The 21,672-nt window shown below is 39.3% G+C and overlaps 1 protein-coding gene and 1 long non-coding RNA gene across 6 annotated transcripts in view; one reads left to right on the forward strand and one right to left on the reverse strand.

Moving 5' to 3' along the window:
- Positions 1-21,672, reverse strand: part of DYNC1I1 (dynein cytoplasmic 1 intermediate chain 1) — a 270,147-nt gene that overhangs the window by 169,488 nt on the left and 78,987 nt on the right. The gene's annotated exons all lie outside the window — the stretch shown is intronic.
- On the forward strand, positions 276-16,402 carry LOC120234435. 2 transcript variants are annotated; one of them, XR_005529090.1, is made up of 2 exons: positions 276-510; positions 16,222-16,402. It is a non-coding gene; the product is annotated as an uncharacterized LOC120234435 (long non-coding RNA). The 2 variants fall into 2 exon arrangements; XR_005529091.1 differs by having other exon boundaries at positions 276-505.

Below are 21,672 nucleotides of genomic sequence, written 5' to 3' on the forward strand. Positions count from 1 at the left end.
AAATGACAACAGGACAGCTACGAACTTCAGTAAATTGAACACTGCTGTAATATTTTCAACTAATCTATCATTCATATGCAGTTTTGAAAGTTAGACCAATAATGCCTTCCAGCCCAGTACAAATGCTACCTCTGCCATGATCCGATCCCTAACATTTTTCTCTCCTTTTGTGACACTTGTTTAGCACTTAGATTTACTTCCCTTGTGACTATTATTATGTCACAGTGCCTTGCACTGTACGACCATTTACCTCTTCCACTAGACTGTAAGTTTCTTAAAGGCAGGGCAAATATCTCTTGGATGAATTGCCAGGTGTATGCATGTGTACATATATACTAATATTAATGGATATAGAGTTAAGTAACTTGTATTAGATGTTTTAAGACTTCCATGATATCATCTTTGAAAATGAATAGCTTTTCCCTCAGCCCAGGAAGATTTACATACTGTACCATAAGAACCTTGAAGAGGCACTCTGAAACCCACAACAGTCTTTGCTCATGAGGTGAGGTGAGTTTGTTGAGATATGTTTATAAAAATTTCATAGTTCTGTCAATATTTTGGGCATATGAGAAGATGGGTTACAATCTCAAAGCACCATCATAACTGAGAGACATAGTTTGAACAACACAGTCTATATCTAGCTATGTACTGGACATGAAAATATATACATGAAAAGATAGTATGGCAAGGGCTATCTATATTGAAAGTGGTGAGGGGTGCATCTTCATGATTATAAAAGACCAAGGGTCAACAAGGTAGCTATTAAAGTAACTATGAGACAGAAAAGTTGGTTTAAATCACAATGTAATTTCTTATATCCCTCACTTGCATTTTACCCTCTTTACAATTTTATGTACCTTTTATTCATCTAACCACATACAGAGGGGTAAGAAAAACTAGAACATCCTCAAAAAGAGTTTCAGAAAACTGTCCATGAAGCCACAGCTGTTCTACCTTTTCAAACAGAAGGAATAAATAGGGTTCTTTTTACCTCCCCCCCAATTCTATCATCCAGGGATAACTACCATTAATACTTTGGTATAATCATTTCAGTCCTCCCTATACATATGTATAAAACAGATATTATTTTATCAGGATCAGATCATATTCACTTACATTCTTTGTAAGCTGTTTATTCTGTAATATGTTTTATTTTATGTTTTCACTTAAAAGTATATCATAACCTGCTATTTTTAATAGCTACATAGTGCTCCATTGTATGGATATATCCTCATGTATGTAACTAGTCCCCTAGCAATAGATGTATCTGTATTTTTTATTCTGTGATTGGAATATAAAAAAAGAAGCTACTTTTAGTTTTAGTTCTAGTTTACAGAAGGTAGTAAATAAGGATAGGTGTCTTCTGTTGCCTCTTACCTGAGAGATGGATTTTTAAAAACCTTTATTGGGAAATGATTTCAAGTTAACAGATAAGTTGCAAAAATAAAAATAGAACAAAGAACATCCATTACCCTTTACCCAGATCCATCTATTGTGAATATTTTTAACAATGCTGCAATAAGAATTCTTGTAGTTTTAGTCATATCTTTTTTCTCATTCTTAATGACTTCCCTCAGGAATAATTCCTAGAAATGAAATCACTCAGTGTGTACAATTTTAAAGCTTATGATGATAAGTATTGCCAAGCTGCCTTTCAGCAATATTGTGACAATTTTAGATGACGTAGCAATGCCAGAGAGAGCCTTTTCACCGGTTACCTTTGCCAACACTGGGCATTATCTTTGACAATTAATTATATGAAACATGGTCCCTTGTTTAAATGTGGATTTCTTTGATTTAGACATCAGGTGAAGCATTAAATAGCTGAATTGGAAATTCGCAGTCTCCTTTTGAGAGTTTGGGGCCATAAATATTTAAAAAGGTAAAAAGAAAAACTAAAGAAGATAAAACAAAATTTAAAGCATTATTTTAAATCCAGTAAAATGTAATTCCACTCTACGTAATAAAACAGGCATAAGAAGAAACAAGGAACGTTGGTTCCAAGTTTAAGCACAATGTCACTTGAGAAGACAGCTCTTACTCCGCACCTATGAAGGATCAGATCATTTTGTAAAGTGCCTGTCAAATTTTGGCTATTTTCTATTTTCTAGATAGCTGAATGTTAAAAATCAATAGAAATGTTACAGCATTCATGCCGCCTTTTACAAGGGTTAGACGGACTCATGCCCACAACTTTCAAAGCCATTTCTGTTTAGAATCTTGAGAAGGAACCTATTCCAAACTTCCAGAATCACAGCTGGCAGGCTATAATTTAGAGTTGCATACAGGATAATGTGTATTAGTCCATTACCAAGCTGTAAGTTGACACCAACCTTTGGAATTGCTTTCTCAGAGGAAATGTTGAAGAGCCAATGCCTCAATCATTTCCAACAGGGCTGGGAAAAACATTCAGACAACCCATTAGATCCTTTCATCTCACATTTTGATGATTTTCATCAAAAGGGAGGTGGAAAGGGGATGATTAGACACAAATTTTCACTCTGGTGAAAATCCAAACGTGTATTTTTAAGCTCTAGACATTGATAACATATTGGCAAGTTCTTGTCCCCACTTACGTGAACCATACAGCCACCCAGAATATCCTAATGGTAATGAACACGTTCAGAAAGAGGGGATGGTGAGCAGATACTAAAGCAAATACTGCAATCCAAATTTGACAAGCAAAGGGCATTTTTGTGAATACCAACAGAAGCCCAAGTCCCCAAGGATCAGGTTTGAGATTTTTAGTTGCCAAAGTCTCTGCTGAATTGCATTATAGCTGCGAGATGAGAGGGTTGTTCTTTAGTGATCTGTAAGAGTCTACAGCAGTTATACAGGTCTGGCTGAGGCCGCATTAGAGTCAGGTGAGGAACTCAGGGAGAGCCCACTTCAGGGCAGGTCAGAAATGTAGGCTCCATCCCTGCCCAACAGTCTAGGTTGCTTCTGCCACAAATCAGGAGAAGCCAGAAACTCTGGCTTCGGCCACTACAAGCTGACCACTGTGCAGCACCAGCTTTCCTGATCACCCAGATCCAAGCTTTGTCTATGAACAAACAGAACCTGATAGAAATCTAAGCTTCCCATCAAAATAAGTGAAAAAAAATTTCCCCATTCTCATCAAAAGCAGAAAAAACACTGTCTAGTATATAGACCAGCCCTGTTCAATGTAAATATAATGTGAGCCATATATGTAGTTTATAGTTTTCTTGTAGCCACATTTAAAAAATAAAAAGAAAAGATGAAATTAATTTTATTTTATTTTTTTATGATTTATTTATTTCAGAGACAGAGAGAGTGACAGAGACAGCATGAGCAGGGGAGGGTCAGAGAGAGAGGGAGATACAGAATCTGAAGCAGGCTCCAGGCTCTGAGCTAGCTGTCAGCACACAGCCTGACACAGGGCTCGAACCCATGAACCATGAGATCATGACCTGAGCCAAAGTCAGATGCTTAACCAACTGAGCCACCCAGGCACCCCATGATGAAATTAATTTTAATGATATATTCTATTTGACCTAATATGTCTGTCCAACATATTATAATTTCAATATATAACGAATATAAAAATCATTGAGATAGCTTCCGTTTTTTCCACTCTAAGTCTCCAAAACCCAGTAAGTATTTTATTTTTACAATGCATGTCTGTTCTTGCTTCAGCAGCACATATACTAAAATTGGAACGATACAATGAGTGTCAATTTGGACTAGCAACATTTCAAGTGCTCTACAGCCCCATGTACCTTTCATAAGGAACACAGAGATTAAAAGGTGGATCAGCACTACCAAAGCAATATAAGGACAATTCAAGGTGTAAAACACAGCACACTATCTCCTGACCCCTATACTGCATAAACCCAGCAATGCAGAGAAACTTGGAGAGATGCCCTGTGAATCATCCATTCAGTGACCACGTGTGCTTTCTCACAGGTTTGATGACACTGCATTCCAGTGAGGAAAACTGTTCTCAACAATAGCCCCCAAATGTAAAGCCATACGCCTCCCCTGCTCTCCCTTGACAAACAATGCCTCTGTAAAGAAGTGCCCAATGTAAAGAACATATACAATTGTATCCGTGCCATCATGGTGCCAATTCCTGAAAGCCATCACTCCAACATTAAGCTCCTTGAAGTGACTGTCATGCAGGGAGGGCTTGAATTTTAAAAATGTATTAGTAAGTACTACTTCATTATAATTTCCCCCTTCACTCAAATGCCATTTGTACGATGAAGTCATATAATTTCCATATGTGTGCATTTTGTTCAAAGCAATTAAAAAATGATGAGCAGGTATTATGAAGAAGTTTAAATTGCTTCCCCATAATGACATACCATTGTTTTAACTGTGTAGAGAACTCCTCAAAATAAGCTATAAAATTTTGCTATCCCACAAAAATGATTCTTCAAGCACAGTCTTCCTCCATATAACACAACCTATAATTTAGCAATAATAATAACACTTTACAAGTGGATGGTCCTTTACTGTTTACAAAGCATGGTTTATACAGTCTCATTAAGCTTCACAAGAAACCTTGTGAGGCATGGATGGCAAAATACAAGTTCTTTGTCACTGGCTTTCCTCCAACATTTTACTTCCTTTGGGCACACTGACTATTTGCCAGGTCAATGTAGGGGGTCTCTCTGGGGTTTTTTTGTTTGTTTGTTTTGGTTTGGTTTTTTAAATACTATCAAAGAATCTTTCAGGTTGCTTGACAAACCACGTCCTAATGGTCATTTAGTTTTCACAATGAATAAGTCAATGTTCTTGTCCTACTCAATCCTGGTCAAATAAATTCTACTAGCCAAAGAAATTCCCTTATAATTCAGTTAATTCTCATTTTTTAAAAATGGTAGGCTGAAGTTTGACCCAAAGACTGTTCAGCCAAGCCTCTGAACAATAACTTCCTATTGCCCAACCCCATCAAGAATAAGAGTGTGAAAATAAAAGGTCCCTGAAGAAATTAAAACTTGCACGTCAAAAGACAGACTTCAGATTTTAAGAAAAATCTGCTATGAGACTAGAGTCAGGAGAGAGGTTTGACAGGAAGAAATAAGAAACTAAAATAGGAGTCTTGCAAAATGAGTGTGCTCAAAACCAGATAACTCAATGCTCATTTTCAGGGGAGTCTTGCAAAATGAGTGTGCTCAAAACCAGATAACTCAATGCTCATTTTCAGGGGGGTGGGGGGAAATATATATATATATGTGTGTGTATATATATACACATATATATTTATTTATTTATATATTTGTATTTATATATATATATATATATATATGAAATACATAAATCTACACCTAAAACCCAAGAAGATTGGAGGGAACATGTTTGTGCCCAGAATGAACAACAGACCAGTTGGCTGATTGTGTCAGCCTATGCTACTACCTATGTCCCAGCTCACTGCCTGACACACAGCCCCACTCCCCCAGCATGGAAACAGGAGGGAATGAGGAGAAGGACCTGACCTTCATGTGTGGCTTTTACTTTCTCTTATTTTAAATGCTACACATGGAGTACAGTAAGAATGCCGAACCGAGCAAAACAGGTTCTGGCTTCCTTAGTTAAACATCTCTGTGGAGTTGGAAGTCCCCTCACGCCAGAACAAATTAGCCAACCAGCCCCCCCCCCCCCCCACCAAAGAGTTTTGCTTCTGTGTCTTACAGAAATATGAAGGTGACTCACTTTGGTGTAACATTTGAAATGTATTTCAAAACATACTGGAGCATGTTTAAGGGGGCTTTGGGATGGCCAAAATCACCTCTCAGTATTAAAAATATTAAAAGAGAAAAGCAAAAATCCTGAAGAAAAATTTGATTTGCCATTTGATTTGAAGGAAGATTAAAATATAACATAGCAGCTGTTCAATTTTATGTCATTGAAATTCCAGTTTCATAGTTTTTAATTGCTACCATGAAAAATTCTTTGATTGCACTTGATGAAATTAAGTTTTGCCTTTTTAATGATTAAACATGGGAAAATTCAAGTGTGTTCTAGTTAAGAATTTAAATTATTGTGTGTGTTTAAGAGATGAAGTGAAATCTACTGGGACATTATTTTATCTCAAGGCTAGATACAATATGCAGTAATTGCATACAGCATTCGCTAGCTCTCAGTTCTTTCAAAAATGACTAAAATATTCCTTCAAAGAATAAGACAGAAAGGATTTACTGGGTTAAAGGAAAGGAAACCGTATCATAACCATAAAGGAAACACTGCTCATAACCATATTGTGACAAGAGTTGTTTTAGAGAAGGAAAATGACATATTCATCATCACTTGTGTGACAGTCCCGGGAGTCACTGGTCAGTCAACACACTCATAAGTATGGTGCATGCTCAGCTTCCAGGAGTTCATTCTGGAAGACAACAAGGGTGTCTGAAGACAAGAGAACAGCCAGGAAACCCACTGGCTCCTCAAAGACCCCCAGATAACACAAAGATTTTTGATGATGAAGCCCGGACCATGTGTTTCTTGCTGTAGGCAGAGAAATCTGTCCCAGACCATAGCTGAACACTACAATGAAAAAAGTGAACTACAAAGGAAATAATGGGTGTGAAATGCGACCGTTGGGCCCCACAAAAGGGTTCTCCCAGAAAATGTCTCTTTGTCCTACTAATGCATGGCATGTTTGGAGATTTGTAATATTTTTCAACTGTTTGCAGTCATAATAGCATACTATTTATACATACGAAATAATAAGGCTTCAAAAATGTTGGTAGCTCTATCAATATCCATGATAAATTTTACATATCTTACGACCAGTCGCAATATGGGGATGAAAAATTCATTACTGCATCTCAAAGGAAGATGTTTTACTTTCTTTTAAAATACTGTACTTATTAACACAAAAAATACAATGCCATTTCCATAAAGACTATAACAAACTTGATTTTATGAAGGTAGTTATCATATTAGCAGGGATTGTACACATAGATGGAGAGAGACCACTTGATTATTATTGCTTCTAAACCATCCCTGAAAATTACATAATTCTTGACTAAATGCTAAAATGGCCACTCACCACTAAGCAACTCAGTTTCCTTCTTGGTCATGGTAATCCTAAATATGGAGAGCAAACACTCTCATACCCTAGATTAATAAACGCTCTTCACAAAGTAGATACTGGGTCTATTTATAAGCGAAGGCAATCGTGATATTCATACTCCACACATAGCACCTTTACCAATTATAAATATATAAAATAGTAAAGCTTGGAGGATACATGGTATCCAATTTAAAGTCATCTCTCAAACATCAATCACGTGTTAGGACAATAATTACATTGAAATGTAGGGCTAATATACGATATTAAGGATTGTCATTTAATTTAATTTATTTAATTTATTATTTTTAGAGAGAGAGCAAGCAGGGAAGGGCCAGAGGGAGAAGGAATTTCAGGCAGGTTCTATGCCCAGTATGGAGCCCAACTGTGAGATCATGACCTGAGCTGAAATCAAGAGTAGGATGCTTAACAGACTGAGCCACCCAGGTGGTCCAAGGATTGCTTAAAACAAAACAAAGCAAAACAAACTTTAAAATTTTAGAAGAGTTTTAGTATTACAGAAAAGTTGCCAAGATAGTACGGAATCTTCTCATATACCCCTCACCCAGTTTCCCCTCTCATGAATGTTTTATATCACCATGTCATCTGTAACAATTAATGAACTAATCTGACATGTTACTATTGTCTGAAGTCCATCCTTTATTCCGACTTCCTTAGTTTTTACTTGATGTCACTCATCTGAGGGTCCTGTCCAGGGTGCCACGTTATATTTAGTCATCATGTCTCCTTAGGCTCCACTAGACTAACAGTTTCTCAAACTTTCTTTGTTTTTGATAATGTTGAAAGTTTTGAGGAATGCTGCTCTGGTATTTTGTAGGATGCTCTGCTACTACTGGAATTTGTCTGATGTTCTTCTCATGATTGAACTGGGGTTATGGATTTCAAGAGGGAAAAGAAATTTAAGAAGTAAAATGTCATTGCCAGCATATCATACCAAGGCACGTGCCATCAGTATGATTTATCACTGTTGATGTTAACCTTGATCACGTGGCTAAGGTATTGTCTATCTAGTTTTTCCATTATAAAGTTACTCCCTCCACCCTCCTTCCATATTACAATCCATGGAAGGGAGTTACAGTGTGTAATACACACTTAATGAGTAGAGAGCTATGCTTCACCCCCTTGAGGATGTAGTAGCTACATAAATTCTTTGTGATTATTTTGTATGGGAGATTTGTCTATTTTCTCTGATTTATTTAGTTATTCTATTATTTATTTACATCATTACAGACTCATGGATATATCTTTTACACTTTGAGTTATAATCCAATACTCAATTTTGAATTATGAATACGATCCAATTCAATGATTTGCTATTATTTTGTTGCTCAAATTGTTCCAGCTTTGGCCATTGGGAGCTCTTTCCATCCACTCTTAAATATTACTTTTTAAAAAGATAACTACATTTTTCCTGTTCTCACTTCATGTTTTCCCCCAAATTATATACGAGAAGAACATGCCAATATTCGTGTTGGTTTTGTACTCTTTTAAATGTCAAACCCAGATTCTTAACTTTTGTATGCAATGGCCCACATAAAGAGGTCATTAGGCTGAGTTCTTTTCTATGCAGCAGACTATCAAATTCTTGCCTGGGGCCCAACAATTCCTTAGAATGAAGACAATGAGCCATTCCAGGTTTTCTCATAAACTATTATAGTTTTTTTCTCTTTTACTTTGTTTTACATATTTTCCTATAAAGTTTTGGCTGTGCAAAGAAGTAAATTTCTAAATGTTTACGAATACAAAACGAAACATCACATCTAATTAACCCTATGTTTTTGAAGCTAACCTATATTGTGAAAACAGAATGGCCATCACATGACATTTAGAGACAAAACTAGCGTGCCCTATTTCTAACTAGACAATCCAGAACTAGCTTTTTTCTCACTCTGGAAAAAGCCCTATGTCAGTGACATTGAGTCTATAATCAAATTCCATGTCTGAATTTTATTTTACTTCTTTGGAGGAGTGTAACTTGTAGAAAACATTATTTATCTATTTCAGTAGAATCAATTGCTAATTTATAAGAACGCATGGCCTTATATAAACATATAAAAATATAGAGAAAAATTCTAAGTTTACCATTGAGAAAAAAAATCATCCTGGTGTCATTAAATTTTTGTTTCATGAATATCTATGAGCTGCCTGCCCTGTGTAAAAGCGACAGCTTACTCAGTGTCTCTCCCATCTTGTCTTTCAAGGCGAGTGTAAAAGGGGTTTCTAAAACTGCTGAGCAGTACCTTAAAGTCTCCTAAGATTTAAGCTCTGATACATTGCCTATTAAAATGGAGAAGGCATGAATTCAGGGATGGGAAATTTTTTTAAATATTTGTTTAAAGGGAAAAATGGGAGAATGGGGAAATAATAAACAAAAAATGGGTCCCAACAATAGAGAATTTAAAATAAACAATACAAAGCAGCTTAGAGAAAAGTCAGCTCTACATAAATGTTCCCCCAAGGCCTCAGCAAACTTCTCTTCACCTCTAGGAAGCTAGTTCATTCTTTTTCCTGAGGAATTTCTTCGGCCTGACTGCTTGAAGGTGCCAACGGCAACAAACCAGGACAAAAAAGCCAACTGCTAAAAGACACACACACACACACACACACACACACACGCACGCACACACACACACACACACACACACACACACACACACACACACCCTTGCCCCCGCCTTTTTCCTTCCACATTTCCATGATTTCCCTCAGGAACCAGAAGCTGTTTTGCCTCCACCAGGAAGAGTGGGGGCGCCTCAGCCTATCTTCCTTCGTTAGTAGGTAATAGAAGAGGATGCCGAGGAAGGAAATGGCCAAAAGGAAAACTTTGGCCACTACAAACCCACGTTCCCAAAATAACACCAGGGAGTGGTCACTAGTGGACACTTAAATCTTGGGACAGAGGGTTTATAATGTGGTCTATACGGTGTGGAGAGGCATAAAGAAAACCTGCTTGGGGAAAATTAAATTAGCTGTATCCCTTCTCACTGGCAATCCAATTAAATGGATTCTTCTGTGAAGCAGAAAAGTAAGGCTTTTTAGCTTTTTTTTTTTCCTTTCAATGTGAAGAAAGGGAAACAGAGGCAGCAGGGTCAATGGACCTTCTGAAGGCCACCCATAGAGCGTCTTGGGCCTCAGCTTCTCTTTAAAATAAAGGTTTACTTTAGATACTCAAATAGACATTTTGAAATGTTGTGCAAATCCAAAACCTCAACCACTGGTCCCATGTTTACAGTTCAAGATTATACAGATTTCCCTTGGTCCTTCGAGGCCTCACCTAAGAGGCCTGATTGATGACCTCCTGCAGCCCCAGGCCAAGGGACAGAAGGCTTCACGAAGAACACAGCCATTAGCTAATGGAAGACATTTTTCATCCCAAGGAAGGGCAGACAGCTCCAGCCAGCTACAGGCCCAGCCAAAAGTGGCACCTAGCAGCTATGAAGGACAGTGAGTGTCCAGGGCCCACATGGAGGCAAAAACCCGCATTAAACAGAGTTCGGGGTCCCCAAGAACTTTATCAGGATGTTTTGGAGCTCCCTCACACCGCCATAAAAGTGAAATGCAGATGTGATTATCATCGCATGTTGCACCACAATGTCTTAAATAACTTGGAAATGTTCCTGGTTGAGTAAAGGGTGGGGGAGATACCTGTGTAAGCGGTGGAGGTTCTAGAATTTCTTTGTAGAAAGAGCTTAGGTATAGCATTTTCTTTGGAAGGAGACTAGGGAGAGAGCTGGATAGGAATTTTTGACTTGACACTGTGTTTGCATAGCAGTTTATAAAATACTGAGAGACTGTCAGCAGTTCATCTCAAAGAATGGAGGTCCTGGTAGAGATATAAAGGTTCCTCCTCAGGTCGGTTCTCAGCATTACCGCCGCGTGAAGAGAAATGCCTGCACGAGAGGAGAGAATGCTTTCGCGTCGATAAATTCGTTCCCACCGCTCACCAACTTCTGTCCACCAAGGCGTCCGACATACCCTCCCAAGTCCACACCCCGGATGGCCAAGGTTGCACATATATTTTCTTGTCATTGTGCCAGGTCAGGGGATAACTGGCAGGGTTAGTTGGAAAGGGAAAGTGTAAACAAGTTTTTATTTTCCCCTTCTTCTGGCTCTCCATGAATAGAACTTTCACATAAGAACCTCAAGCTGATGGAAAAATTAGATCATCACACCCGGTTGCCCTGAACTCATCCTTAGCGTGGGTCAGCTAAGGGCTCTGCAGATGTGTGAAGCGAAACTAATTGCCCAGTTTTACTGATGCCTTTGGGGAGATGAGATGGCAAAAGACACAAAGAAATAATTTTGAAAAATTTAAGACAGTGTTCTCATTCTGATTGCTTTGACTGAACAAAAATAATTTCCTTGTATGTTTTTAAAAGTGCTGAAATCAGGCAGTAAGTAGTTTTCTAAAAAGTAAACCAGCAGCGCCCTCTACTGGCTGTTTTTCTGCAGCTGTGTGAGATCTAAAATAGGGCAAAGGAGCAAAGCTGGGTTGAAGAGACCCAGGAGAAGGTCCAAGGGGAGACTGTATGCCGCGGAAAATTATTGATATTCACATCCTAAAGGTTAACTGAGAAATCTTAGTCATTTATAAATGTTCAGGTAAGTACTCTAAGACATAGGAAAACCAGGCCCTTACAATAGAAAATATATACCGAAAATGGGGAACAACGTATTTTTAATAGAATACAAATGTCTACTGATTATACCACTGTTTTTATAAATAAACATATTCAAATATTAAACAAAATTTTACCCTTTAGAGGAAACTGTTCAAATAAACACATAGTGATATTTCTGAAATTCACATAATTTAAGCCAGTTTTTCCACTCTTATCCAAGTTCTGCTTACATACTCCAGTTTCAAATTTAAGGCAAGGAAAAGCTCGCCAATCAAAGGCTTTTATTGGCAATGGAAAATAAAGTCCCAAAGCCCACAGTTAACAGACTTTATATGGGAAATATTTGATTTTGAGAAATGTTTTTATACTTGAGAAAGATAATTTTTAGTTAGAAACATTTCCATCTGTGGTTAGGTTCTTTTAAATAAATATTTTGAATACAGGGACCAGTATGACTTGTAAATGTTCTTTGTTAGGCAGTTCAGACACAATGTTCTAGCAGTGAGCATAGACTCGCAGAGACAAATCAGTTCTCAAGGCTGTGTGAGCCCACAGATTCTTAGAGGAGGGATAACTGGTTATTTACCCGAAGGCAAACCAACCTCCTTTCATTTCGGTGAGTTCACCTCTGTTTTCTGTTGTTGGACGCATACTAAGGAACAGACTCCCAAACATGGTTTCAGTTTCTGTGCCCGTGAGCTGGAATGGGGGACTCTTTTTGTTGACATGTCCCAACTTAAACAGAAGAAATATTCTAACCTAATTGAAAAGCACACAAATATTTTGACTTTGTTCACATATGGATTTACATTATATAAGTGTATATATACATATATATATGTATATATATATATATAGTGAAAAGGGAAATTTTCTGATCTTATTTTGACAGAGGAATTCTAATCTCTAAATTTACAGATCTTTTTTGACTACAATTTGCCAGAGTCTGGTAGGCACTAGGCACTCAGGAGAATTAATTGAGTATTTTGGAAGTTTCTCACACAGATCAACTTGTGTAAGTTTTACAGTCGTAAGGGACTAAGAGGATCATTTGGTCCATTCCACTCCATCAGGATGTGGCTCCTCTTAGTAGGCAATAAATTATTTCAAAAATTAGCTTTTTCAGAAGTGTACAGAAATGCAACACAAATACTCATTAATGATTTGCGGTTCATAAAATGCAAATTAAATAGAAAAATAGAAGCTTCAAAGATCTACCTAGGTTTAAATCCCAGCACTACATCTCTTTATAGCTGTGTGACTTTGTGCACGTCAATGAAACCTTCTGATCCTCTGGTGCCTTATCTGCACGTACTTTTCAGAGTTTTGTTGGAGATGTAAGATCTCTGGCACATCATGTTTAAGGAATGATAGTTTTTACTATATTTATTATTGTTATGTGTGTGTCGTCATGGCTGTCTTTGTGACTGTACAAAATCTTATGCTTTCTGAATTAGGAAGAGGTTAATTATCTAACATGGAAGGAAACGACAACACATGAAACGGTCATTCACTTGTCTCATTGAAGCTATAACTGAGCTCATTCATGTCAGGGTCAAACGGTGTATCAAAGAGTGTGGAGTAGAAAATAAAATGCTGGACGACTGAATCAAAAGGATCTCATTGTGATTAAAAAGCAAACATATGAATCACTTTAAAAGAAATGTACAGCCGATTTTATTGGCTCACTTTCCCTTTAGGACACGATCACCAGACTCTGGCTGCTCAAGCAAGGTGGCTGTAGGTGAGGGCTGCAAGATCACGTGCCACAGGCAGGCACAGCTGGTACCCAGAGGAGAGAATATAGAGAAGACCTTATAAGAAATTTAAGGAAAACATGAATTAATGCGAATGCCAATTCCTCACAGGCAGATTTCATTCTCAAAATGCATAGCAGTGAAGCCACTAATAAATTATTAGGTATCTTCATATTGAAATGCTTGTCCAACATTAACTAATTTGACCATATGATATTTTCAAAGGGATAATTATCATTCTCATCTTGCAGATGGGGAAATAAAGCAGGATGATCATCACATTTAAAAAGGAACATTATTTCATATTATGACTAATGCCATATTCAGTTGCCAATTTTATTAAAGGGTGAAAATATTCTGTCTGCATACAAAAATGACATGACTGACCCAGTATGGACACGGCGTGTGTTTTGAGTTTTCTTTTTTCATTATTTGCTCTCTCACTTAATCCACAACCCACAAAAAGGACTTCAAGTAGCTTATAAAAAGGACCAAAATACAAAAGGATAAAATAAATAACCAAGGAAGTTCTGATGAAGAGAAATAATAAAGAACTGAACAAGAACAGCAGCCTCATCGCATCCAACTGCTGGAAGTGGCTCAAAGCTTCCTGGTGGATTAAGGAAATGAAAACATGACTCATGGCAGACGTAAGATAAAATGTGCTTTCGTGTGTGTGTGTGTGTGTGTGTGTGTGTGTGTGTGTGTGTTTTCCAGGAGTGGCAGATAGCTGCTTCTGTTGGGCCTCTTACCTGGTGTTTCCTGTAACCTATCAACCCAGTGCCTACCTGCGCTAATGTATATTGTTTTGGCCATGAAATAGGTCAAAGCTAAAATGCTGGCAAGTGGATCAAATGTACAATTCTGCTCAAGAGCAGAGCTTCTTGATTCTTTACATGTACGGGCTCTTCACTAATGGTTTAGAATGTGTTGTGAGCTACTGATCTCCTCAGCCCAGGGTGAAGATGAGGGTATCTCCTCAATGTGCCCCAATGTGCCACACAAATATTGTCTTTTTGATGTAAAAAATACCAGGAAGCACATCTCTACACAACTAATGGACTAATAAACCATAGCTTTATTAGTGAATAGCCTCAAAATCAAGCTCATAACCCAAAAGATTGGCAAGGATACCATTTTCCTAATTCTCTGTGTCATCCATGCTCGGCATCCCCTGTAAAGCCCTTTTCTTTACTTGAATTCCCTCCTTTCAGGTTCTCACATCATAACCACCTTATTTGGAGGCAACAGTCAGCTTCTGGAATAAGGGTCAAGGTTCAAACTTATTTCAAGAGAACTCATACATAATATCCATCTATGAACCTGAAGATACAACTATATTAACATCTGTTTTTCCCACCCAGTGTAGAGCCATGAACTGGTCTCTGGCTCCTAAATAAAGATGCACATCAGGAAAGAACACTAGCTTGTCTTAAGTAAACAAACCAAAGGAAAAAGCCTACATAAAAATATTAATAGACTATCTTTGCCAATGGAGGTAGAGCATGAATCAAGGGAATTTCATCAGTTCTTTTTTTCCACCAACTTGCAAAAGTTGATTCTCATTTTGGGAACATGGGGGAGTAGCTATTTCCAAGGATGCATAAAACCAACCGATTGCCACAATGCTAACACACAGGAAGTTCAACTTAGCCTGCACCCCGCAGATCTCCTGCCCTTAGGATGATCCTCCCACTGTTTAGAGGTTGATCCAAAGGCAGAGGAAGGACAACAGCTGTGGGATGTTAACCTCTGATTGGGGTTAGTGCTAGTGAAGGTCTAGACAGACACAGGCTGTGTCTTCCTCCTCCTGCATCACACTGATCCAAAGAGATGGGCAAGACTGCATGCCTGGTTAGCACAGTTTCTTCTTCACGGCTAAGGGGCTGCTTAAGGGGGATTCTTCCGGTGGCCGGCTCTGCACATGATCAGACTCTTCAATAACAGGATTGGCCTCATTATTAATTATGCACCCTTTACAGCATTGCAAATCAAGGGGTGGGAAAGACCTGCTGTCTAACCCGAGCCACATTAGCTGTATGCCTTGAACAAGCAGCACTCAATGTCATCTGTAGAAAAATGTCCTTATGCTGTGGAACACAGAACAAACCAAAGTATTCCCTTCACTCCCAACTGTTTTTCCTCTTCTTTCTCAGCATCAGTGATTAGCACTAAATGATTAGCATTAAATGGGAAGTCTTAAAAATAGATTGGGTTGGGTTACATGTTCATAGATTTGGATGCTTGGGATTCATCCGAGAGATGAGGAGTAACCTTTAGAAACTCTGAACTTTTCATACAGACCTTTTGTAACTAATTGCAGCGGTCTTGAAATATTAGCCACGTGTGTGTGTTTGTAGACTTTAGTCATAAATATATTTCTAATTTCTCTGAATGATAGTATAGCTCCCTGTAGGGTAGAGGTTCTCAGGATGAAGTCCCCAGACCATGTTCCCAGATCAGCAGCAACTGGGAACTTGCTACACATGCAGATTCTCAGGCTTCACCCAGACCTGCTGGGTAGGAACATGTAAAGGGTGGGGGCGGGGGGGGGTCTGCAATCTGGTTATAGCAAAGGCAGTTCTGATATTGCTCACATTTGAGAACCACTGCTTCCTAGTGTTCTTTCCTATTTCCCTAGCTGGTTCTACCATTTTTCTGAAGTTAAGTTTGGGCCTCTCTAACCTTCACGAACCCTTTCCCAAAGAATCAGCCAGCTCTGGAGAGCACTGTTTGGTTTTATTACTCTCACCCTTGCTTCTCCTCTTCTCACTTCCAGTTGGCCATCCTTGATGCATGAAGGAATCATCCAAGTCCACACAGGCAGCACCTCCATCCTGCTCTCTGGAGACCCCGCACTGGCTCCACTCCATCCATTTGCCTTATTTTCAGACTCCGGATGCTTCTCTCTTCTTGACCTGATTTCTCTTTGCCAACATGAATTACCTCCTGGTTTCACATCACTTTGCTTTGGTCACTGACAAGTTCAAACCTCCAAACCTCTGAGCTTTCCCTGGCTTCAAGACCCCTGCTCTATCCCATTATTTGGCAATTGTGGAATTGGCCAGTCTTGCTTATTTGCTTGTTTTGTCCTGTGTTTAGCACCCATAATTCTAGTTGTTAGCTGAGTTCTAGCTGCACCCACACTTGGGTGATAGCACCTGTCCAGAACTCTTCCAAACCAACCCCCTGAGAGTCATGGCTCCAAAGCATGGTGTTAGCCAGCCCTTCTCATGTCCATTTTTAAAAGATTATAAATCTTTCATATTCATCATCATCCAAAGGAATAATGATGACAACAAATGTAGTGATGGTGAAGATGATGATGGCCATTATCATGACAGCAATTGTTTATTTCAGGCCAGTCATGTGCAGCAGTAGGTTACATGCATTACCTTATTTTGTTTTCAAAACAACCCTGTGAGAAGGTGCTGTTATTAAGTTTATTTTACAACAGAGAAATCTGGGTGCCTATCCATGTTATGTAACTAACCAGTGGCAGAGTTAGGATTGTACCCAGTCTCTAACCTATAAACAGTTGTAATTCGAGTATTGATCTCTAAACTTCCAAATGCCTTGACAAGGCATCTAAAGCTCAATATACCCTGATTTCCCACTATTCTTTTATGGGGTCACTCTATTTGCTCCAGCATGCCGGTTTCCAAATCCTTGCTAATATCGGACCCTCTGCCTGGGAGGCCCTTCTCTTCCCTTGAGCCTCTATCCGTTTTCATCCATGCCTCAGAGACCAGCTCAAGTTTTGCCACCTCCACAGATAAATGATCACCTTATGTGAGTCATACATGTGTGGATGAAGGGCTAGGGCTGCCAGATATTATCATAAGAAATATACAACATATGGTGCCTGGGCCCAGAAGTCCTGAATGCCATTTAATCTGGGTGGGAGTGGGAATAGATGTGGTAGTGGGAGAGTAGAAATCAATTTAGAAAGTCATGTATTTCAGGTATGATGCTACAATGGCTAGAGTTAGAATTTTAGCCTAAGGAGTGAAAAGAAAGGGACAGGAACCAAAAAAGTATAAAGAAAGAATTCACAGGCCTTGGGATAGACTAAGTATGGAATGGAAATGAAAGGAGGGAGAAGAATTCTGAAGTGAGTCCTCCTTTTTGATAGGTCAGAGTAATGAATGAAGCTTTCAAACCTATAGCATCCCTACTGGGATGACAGGGTAGAGAAAGGCCAGAAAAAGAGACCAAGGAAAGTCATGTAGTAACCCAACAGCACAGGGTCAGCCCTGCAACCAGTCTCCTGACCTGATTCCACTTCCAAAGTGCTCTTGACACCACAAGCGCAACCTAAATCTGCTCATTTGTTAAAGAGTCACTGGAACATATAGATACAAATTTTATTTAATGGGACTACTTCAGTGAGATAACCTGTGATTTTATCTGTCATGGCTGTATAGTAACACTAATCTCCCTTCTCTACCCATCTGTGCTTTCCATCCTCAATTAATCACTTAATTAATTAACATGCAGACACTTCTTCTGTGACAAGTGCAGAGGAATACAGAATTGAGTGTCTATTAAATGCAGAAGGGACATTGGTTAACAAAAGTGAAAGTATTCCTAGGGTAGACAGAATAAGAGCACCCCAGAGATGTCCATGTTCTAATCCCTGAATGTGTGAATATGCTGTTATATGACACAAGGGAAATGAAGTTGCAAATGAAATTAAGGTTGCTAATTAGCTAATTTAAGATACAGACAGTAGTCTGGATTACCAGGTGGGTAATCAAAGGAGGGGTCCTTTAAACGTGGAAGGGACAGTGTCAGAGTGAAGCGATAGGAGAAGAAAGACTTGACTGGCCATTCTGCCTTTGAAGATGGAAGAGAGCCACAAGCAAAGAAATGTGGTGCCTAATACCAGAAGGTGGATTCTTTCCTAGAGGCAGCAGAAATGATGCAATCTCTACCAACACCTTGAGTTTAGTTTAAGGAGGCTCAACCTGAGCTTTTGATCTCCAGAATGGTAAGATAATACATTTTTGATGTTTTAAGCTACTCAATTTGTATCATAACAGCTCCTCATGTCCTCATGGAACTCATAATCTCTTGGGGATGTGGCAGGGCATGAGGAGAGGGAAGAAACCAGTAAATCTACAACAAACATGTGGTTAGAAACCAAGACAAATGTCATGAGTGAACAGATCCAGGTGCTGTGAGAGAGATCTTTCCAACATCACCACACCAGGGCACAGGTACTTTCTGGGTGGGGTGGGGGGGTCAGATAAGGTGCAGGTAAGCAAAGGGAAACAAGATTCAGACAAGTCAAAGGGTTGGAAAGCCAAGGAATCTAGGCAGAAGCAGTGCTCAGATTGTAGTCCTTGGTTGGCCAATGCAAAGCACATGTCCAGAAGCTAAGAGGTCGTTCAGTATTCAACAGAGTGATCAGGGCTCTGCGGCCCTGGCAGGAAGGGGTCTGGATCCCAGGAGCCTGAGAGGAGCAGGAAGATGGTGCCTGGAGTTCATCTCACAGTGTCTTGGGCTCTTGTGCCCACAGAGACTGATTGTGATGTGTAGATATCCTGGAGCTGTGTTTGCACAGAGAATGAAATGCACTTCGTGGAGGATAAATAAGTCAGCTCTACCTTAGGCTGGCAGTACAAGAGAACAACACCTGGGATTACCTGTAAGGTTTTAAGATGCTTACTTAATTAACAAATTAGTATTTGTATTCCATCTGGAAAATGAGCTACATTCTGGAATTAGGAAAATGAAGTTAACAGAAGTTGAACGATATGGCAAGGGTAAGAAGGCGTGAAAACAAAGTAGTTCAATGCCTGAGGAAAAGTATACTTGCTGAAATACTGTCCAGGGTTCAGGGTTTTATCAGCTGAGCCAAAGGCAGCTGCAGTGCTGGCCTCCCTACCCTTGGAAAGTGAGTGAGGAGTTGTGATCATGTATAGATTCAGCCGGGGTCTTTTTCTGGTAAGGACCATTAGGAGAGGCTCAGAGAAACTGAGGTGGGCCTCCATTTTGGGAAATCACAATATTCCTCACTAGGAGAGGAGGGAAGCTAGGGTGTCAGCACACATTTCTTTATCCAACACTATTTATTGTGGCAGGGGGCAGGCAGTGTGCTGAGTGCTGCAAGACAGACGTCTGAATTCGTGCATTCAGGTGAATAATCCGATCAGGAATATAATCGTAGGTTATGATAAATGCTATACAAAAACAGGGTGATGTGTCTAAAAGTAGGGGTAGTGGATAGAGAAGGAGAGGGTGCCCTGTTGGATCAGGAGGACATGACTAAGGAGTTTGCCTGTGGACCGAAAGCCCCTGACTGTCCTGAGAGCTACAGAAAGGGTGGGTCAGGCTGCAAACAGCAAGGCGAAGTCTGTGAGTTGGGAAAGGATTCAATGCATCCTGAAGGAGCAGAGAAGAAACCAGTGATGAATAAAGATGGAGAGCAAGTCTCAGATCAGGTGATGCTGGCCTTGAAAGACAGACTAAAGAGTTTAGATTTTATGTCAAGGGCAACTAGAAGCCATGCAAGGGTTTTAGGTAAAAGAATGCTGTAATTTATCTATACTTCATAAAAATCTTTCCACGATCACCTCTTCCTTCTTCTGCCAGTTCCTGGTCTTTCTCCTTCCTCTCATTTATGCTTCAGGATCCAGATCCCTTTACGTTCTGGGAGAGCAGAGGGGAGTGAGCAGGCCAGTGTTGGCCACCTTGTGTCCCTGGCTCCAGCATAAAGAAGGCATACGGAAGATGCTCAATAAACATGCTACGTGGATAAGTGGAAAATGAATCTGAACATACCTCTGTCTTCCATGTAATCTGCAATAGCAAGGTTTGTACAGCCAAGGATGTGGTTAGAAAAAACTCATTTCTGCTAGAAAATACAACTTGGGTATTTTTAGTGCTCAACTTTCTTCCCAGCTCCTCCAGAGTTTTCAGCCGGGCTTACTTTGCTGTTTCAATACTGGACTCCTCTTCTCCTCCCCATGAACTTTTGTCCTGCCATTCTTTCCCTTTCATTCAGAACTGCTTTCAACCCAAGTCTGTCTTCACTATTTAATCATTCTTTACATCCTCCCTTTTCTTTCTCTTCCAGTAACAACCCCAGCCCAGACACTGTCTGGAGAGCAGTTCTCAGCTCTTTAATTTTCCCCCTTGCAGTCCCATAGACCTTCTCTCAACCTCTATTCCCTGTCTTGTAATGAAGTTTATGTCTTGTCTTGAAAGTAGTCTTTTGTTTTTTTGTGTTTTTGTTGTTTTGTTTTGTTTTTAGAGGTCGATATCACAGTTAACAAGGTACGTTTTACTACTGACACTTGATAGGCAGAAAAGTCTATCAAACACTTTCCACTGGGAGTGTCCTGTAGAAAGCCCTGCTCACTATGTATTTAAGGCTGGTGGGCTCTTTCTAAGCCAGATGCCAGGGAGAATCACATCCAGGAATCTAGGAATCCAGGAATCTAGGCTGCGTATGAATCCTCAAGGGCTGTGGATGGCCTCCTGCATCCGAGGAATGGGAGAAAACCCTTCACACATACCCCTCCCCACCAAAAAGAGGCCAGATTTCCAGGCTAAATTCTACAGATCAGCTAGAAAACTGCCAGGGTTGAAGAGCTATTCAACCGGTAACATATAACGACTTGGTGTCTTACTTCCTTTTGAAGGAACACCATGAGTCCTTTTCTATTGCTTTCTGACACAAAAGGCTGAATAATTTTCCCCAAAACTTTAAAAATTATCTCATTAATAATGCCTACCAATGTTTTAAAAATACTAGATATTTAAAGAGTATAATATATAGATGCTAAATCTATTTATAGATTCAGGTGCTGCTATTCAGATGCTAAATGCTTGCTTTTGGACTGAAATGTAGAAAAAATAACTCACTTGATAAACTAGAGTTATCCATGATACAGTTCCATAAACAAATATTTTTATTGTTTCATTAAACCATATACAAAAGTGTATATGTTTATATTAAACTGCAGGTGCATGATCAGAAACACCATCTACCTATATGATTGCTTTAACAAAGTGAAAGAGAATATTTGATGATTTTCTTCTTTAGAGAAGATACGCATAGACTGCTTAATTGAATTTGCCAACACATAAACACAATTTTTTAAAGAGATTTTTATTTTTAAGTAATCTCTACATCCAACATGGGGCTTGAACTAATGACCCTGAGATCAAGAGTCACACACTCTACTGACTGAGCCAGCCAGGTATCCTTGTATTTATT

Source organism: Hyaena hyaena, unplaced genomic scaffold (assembly GCF_003009895.1).
Source record: "Hyaena hyaena isolate Hyena2069 unplaced genomic scaffold, ASM300989v1 scaffold_109, whole genome shotgun sequence".
Lineage (NCBI taxonomy): Eukaryota > Metazoa > Chordata > Mammalia > Carnivora > Hyaenidae > Hyaena > Hyaena hyaena.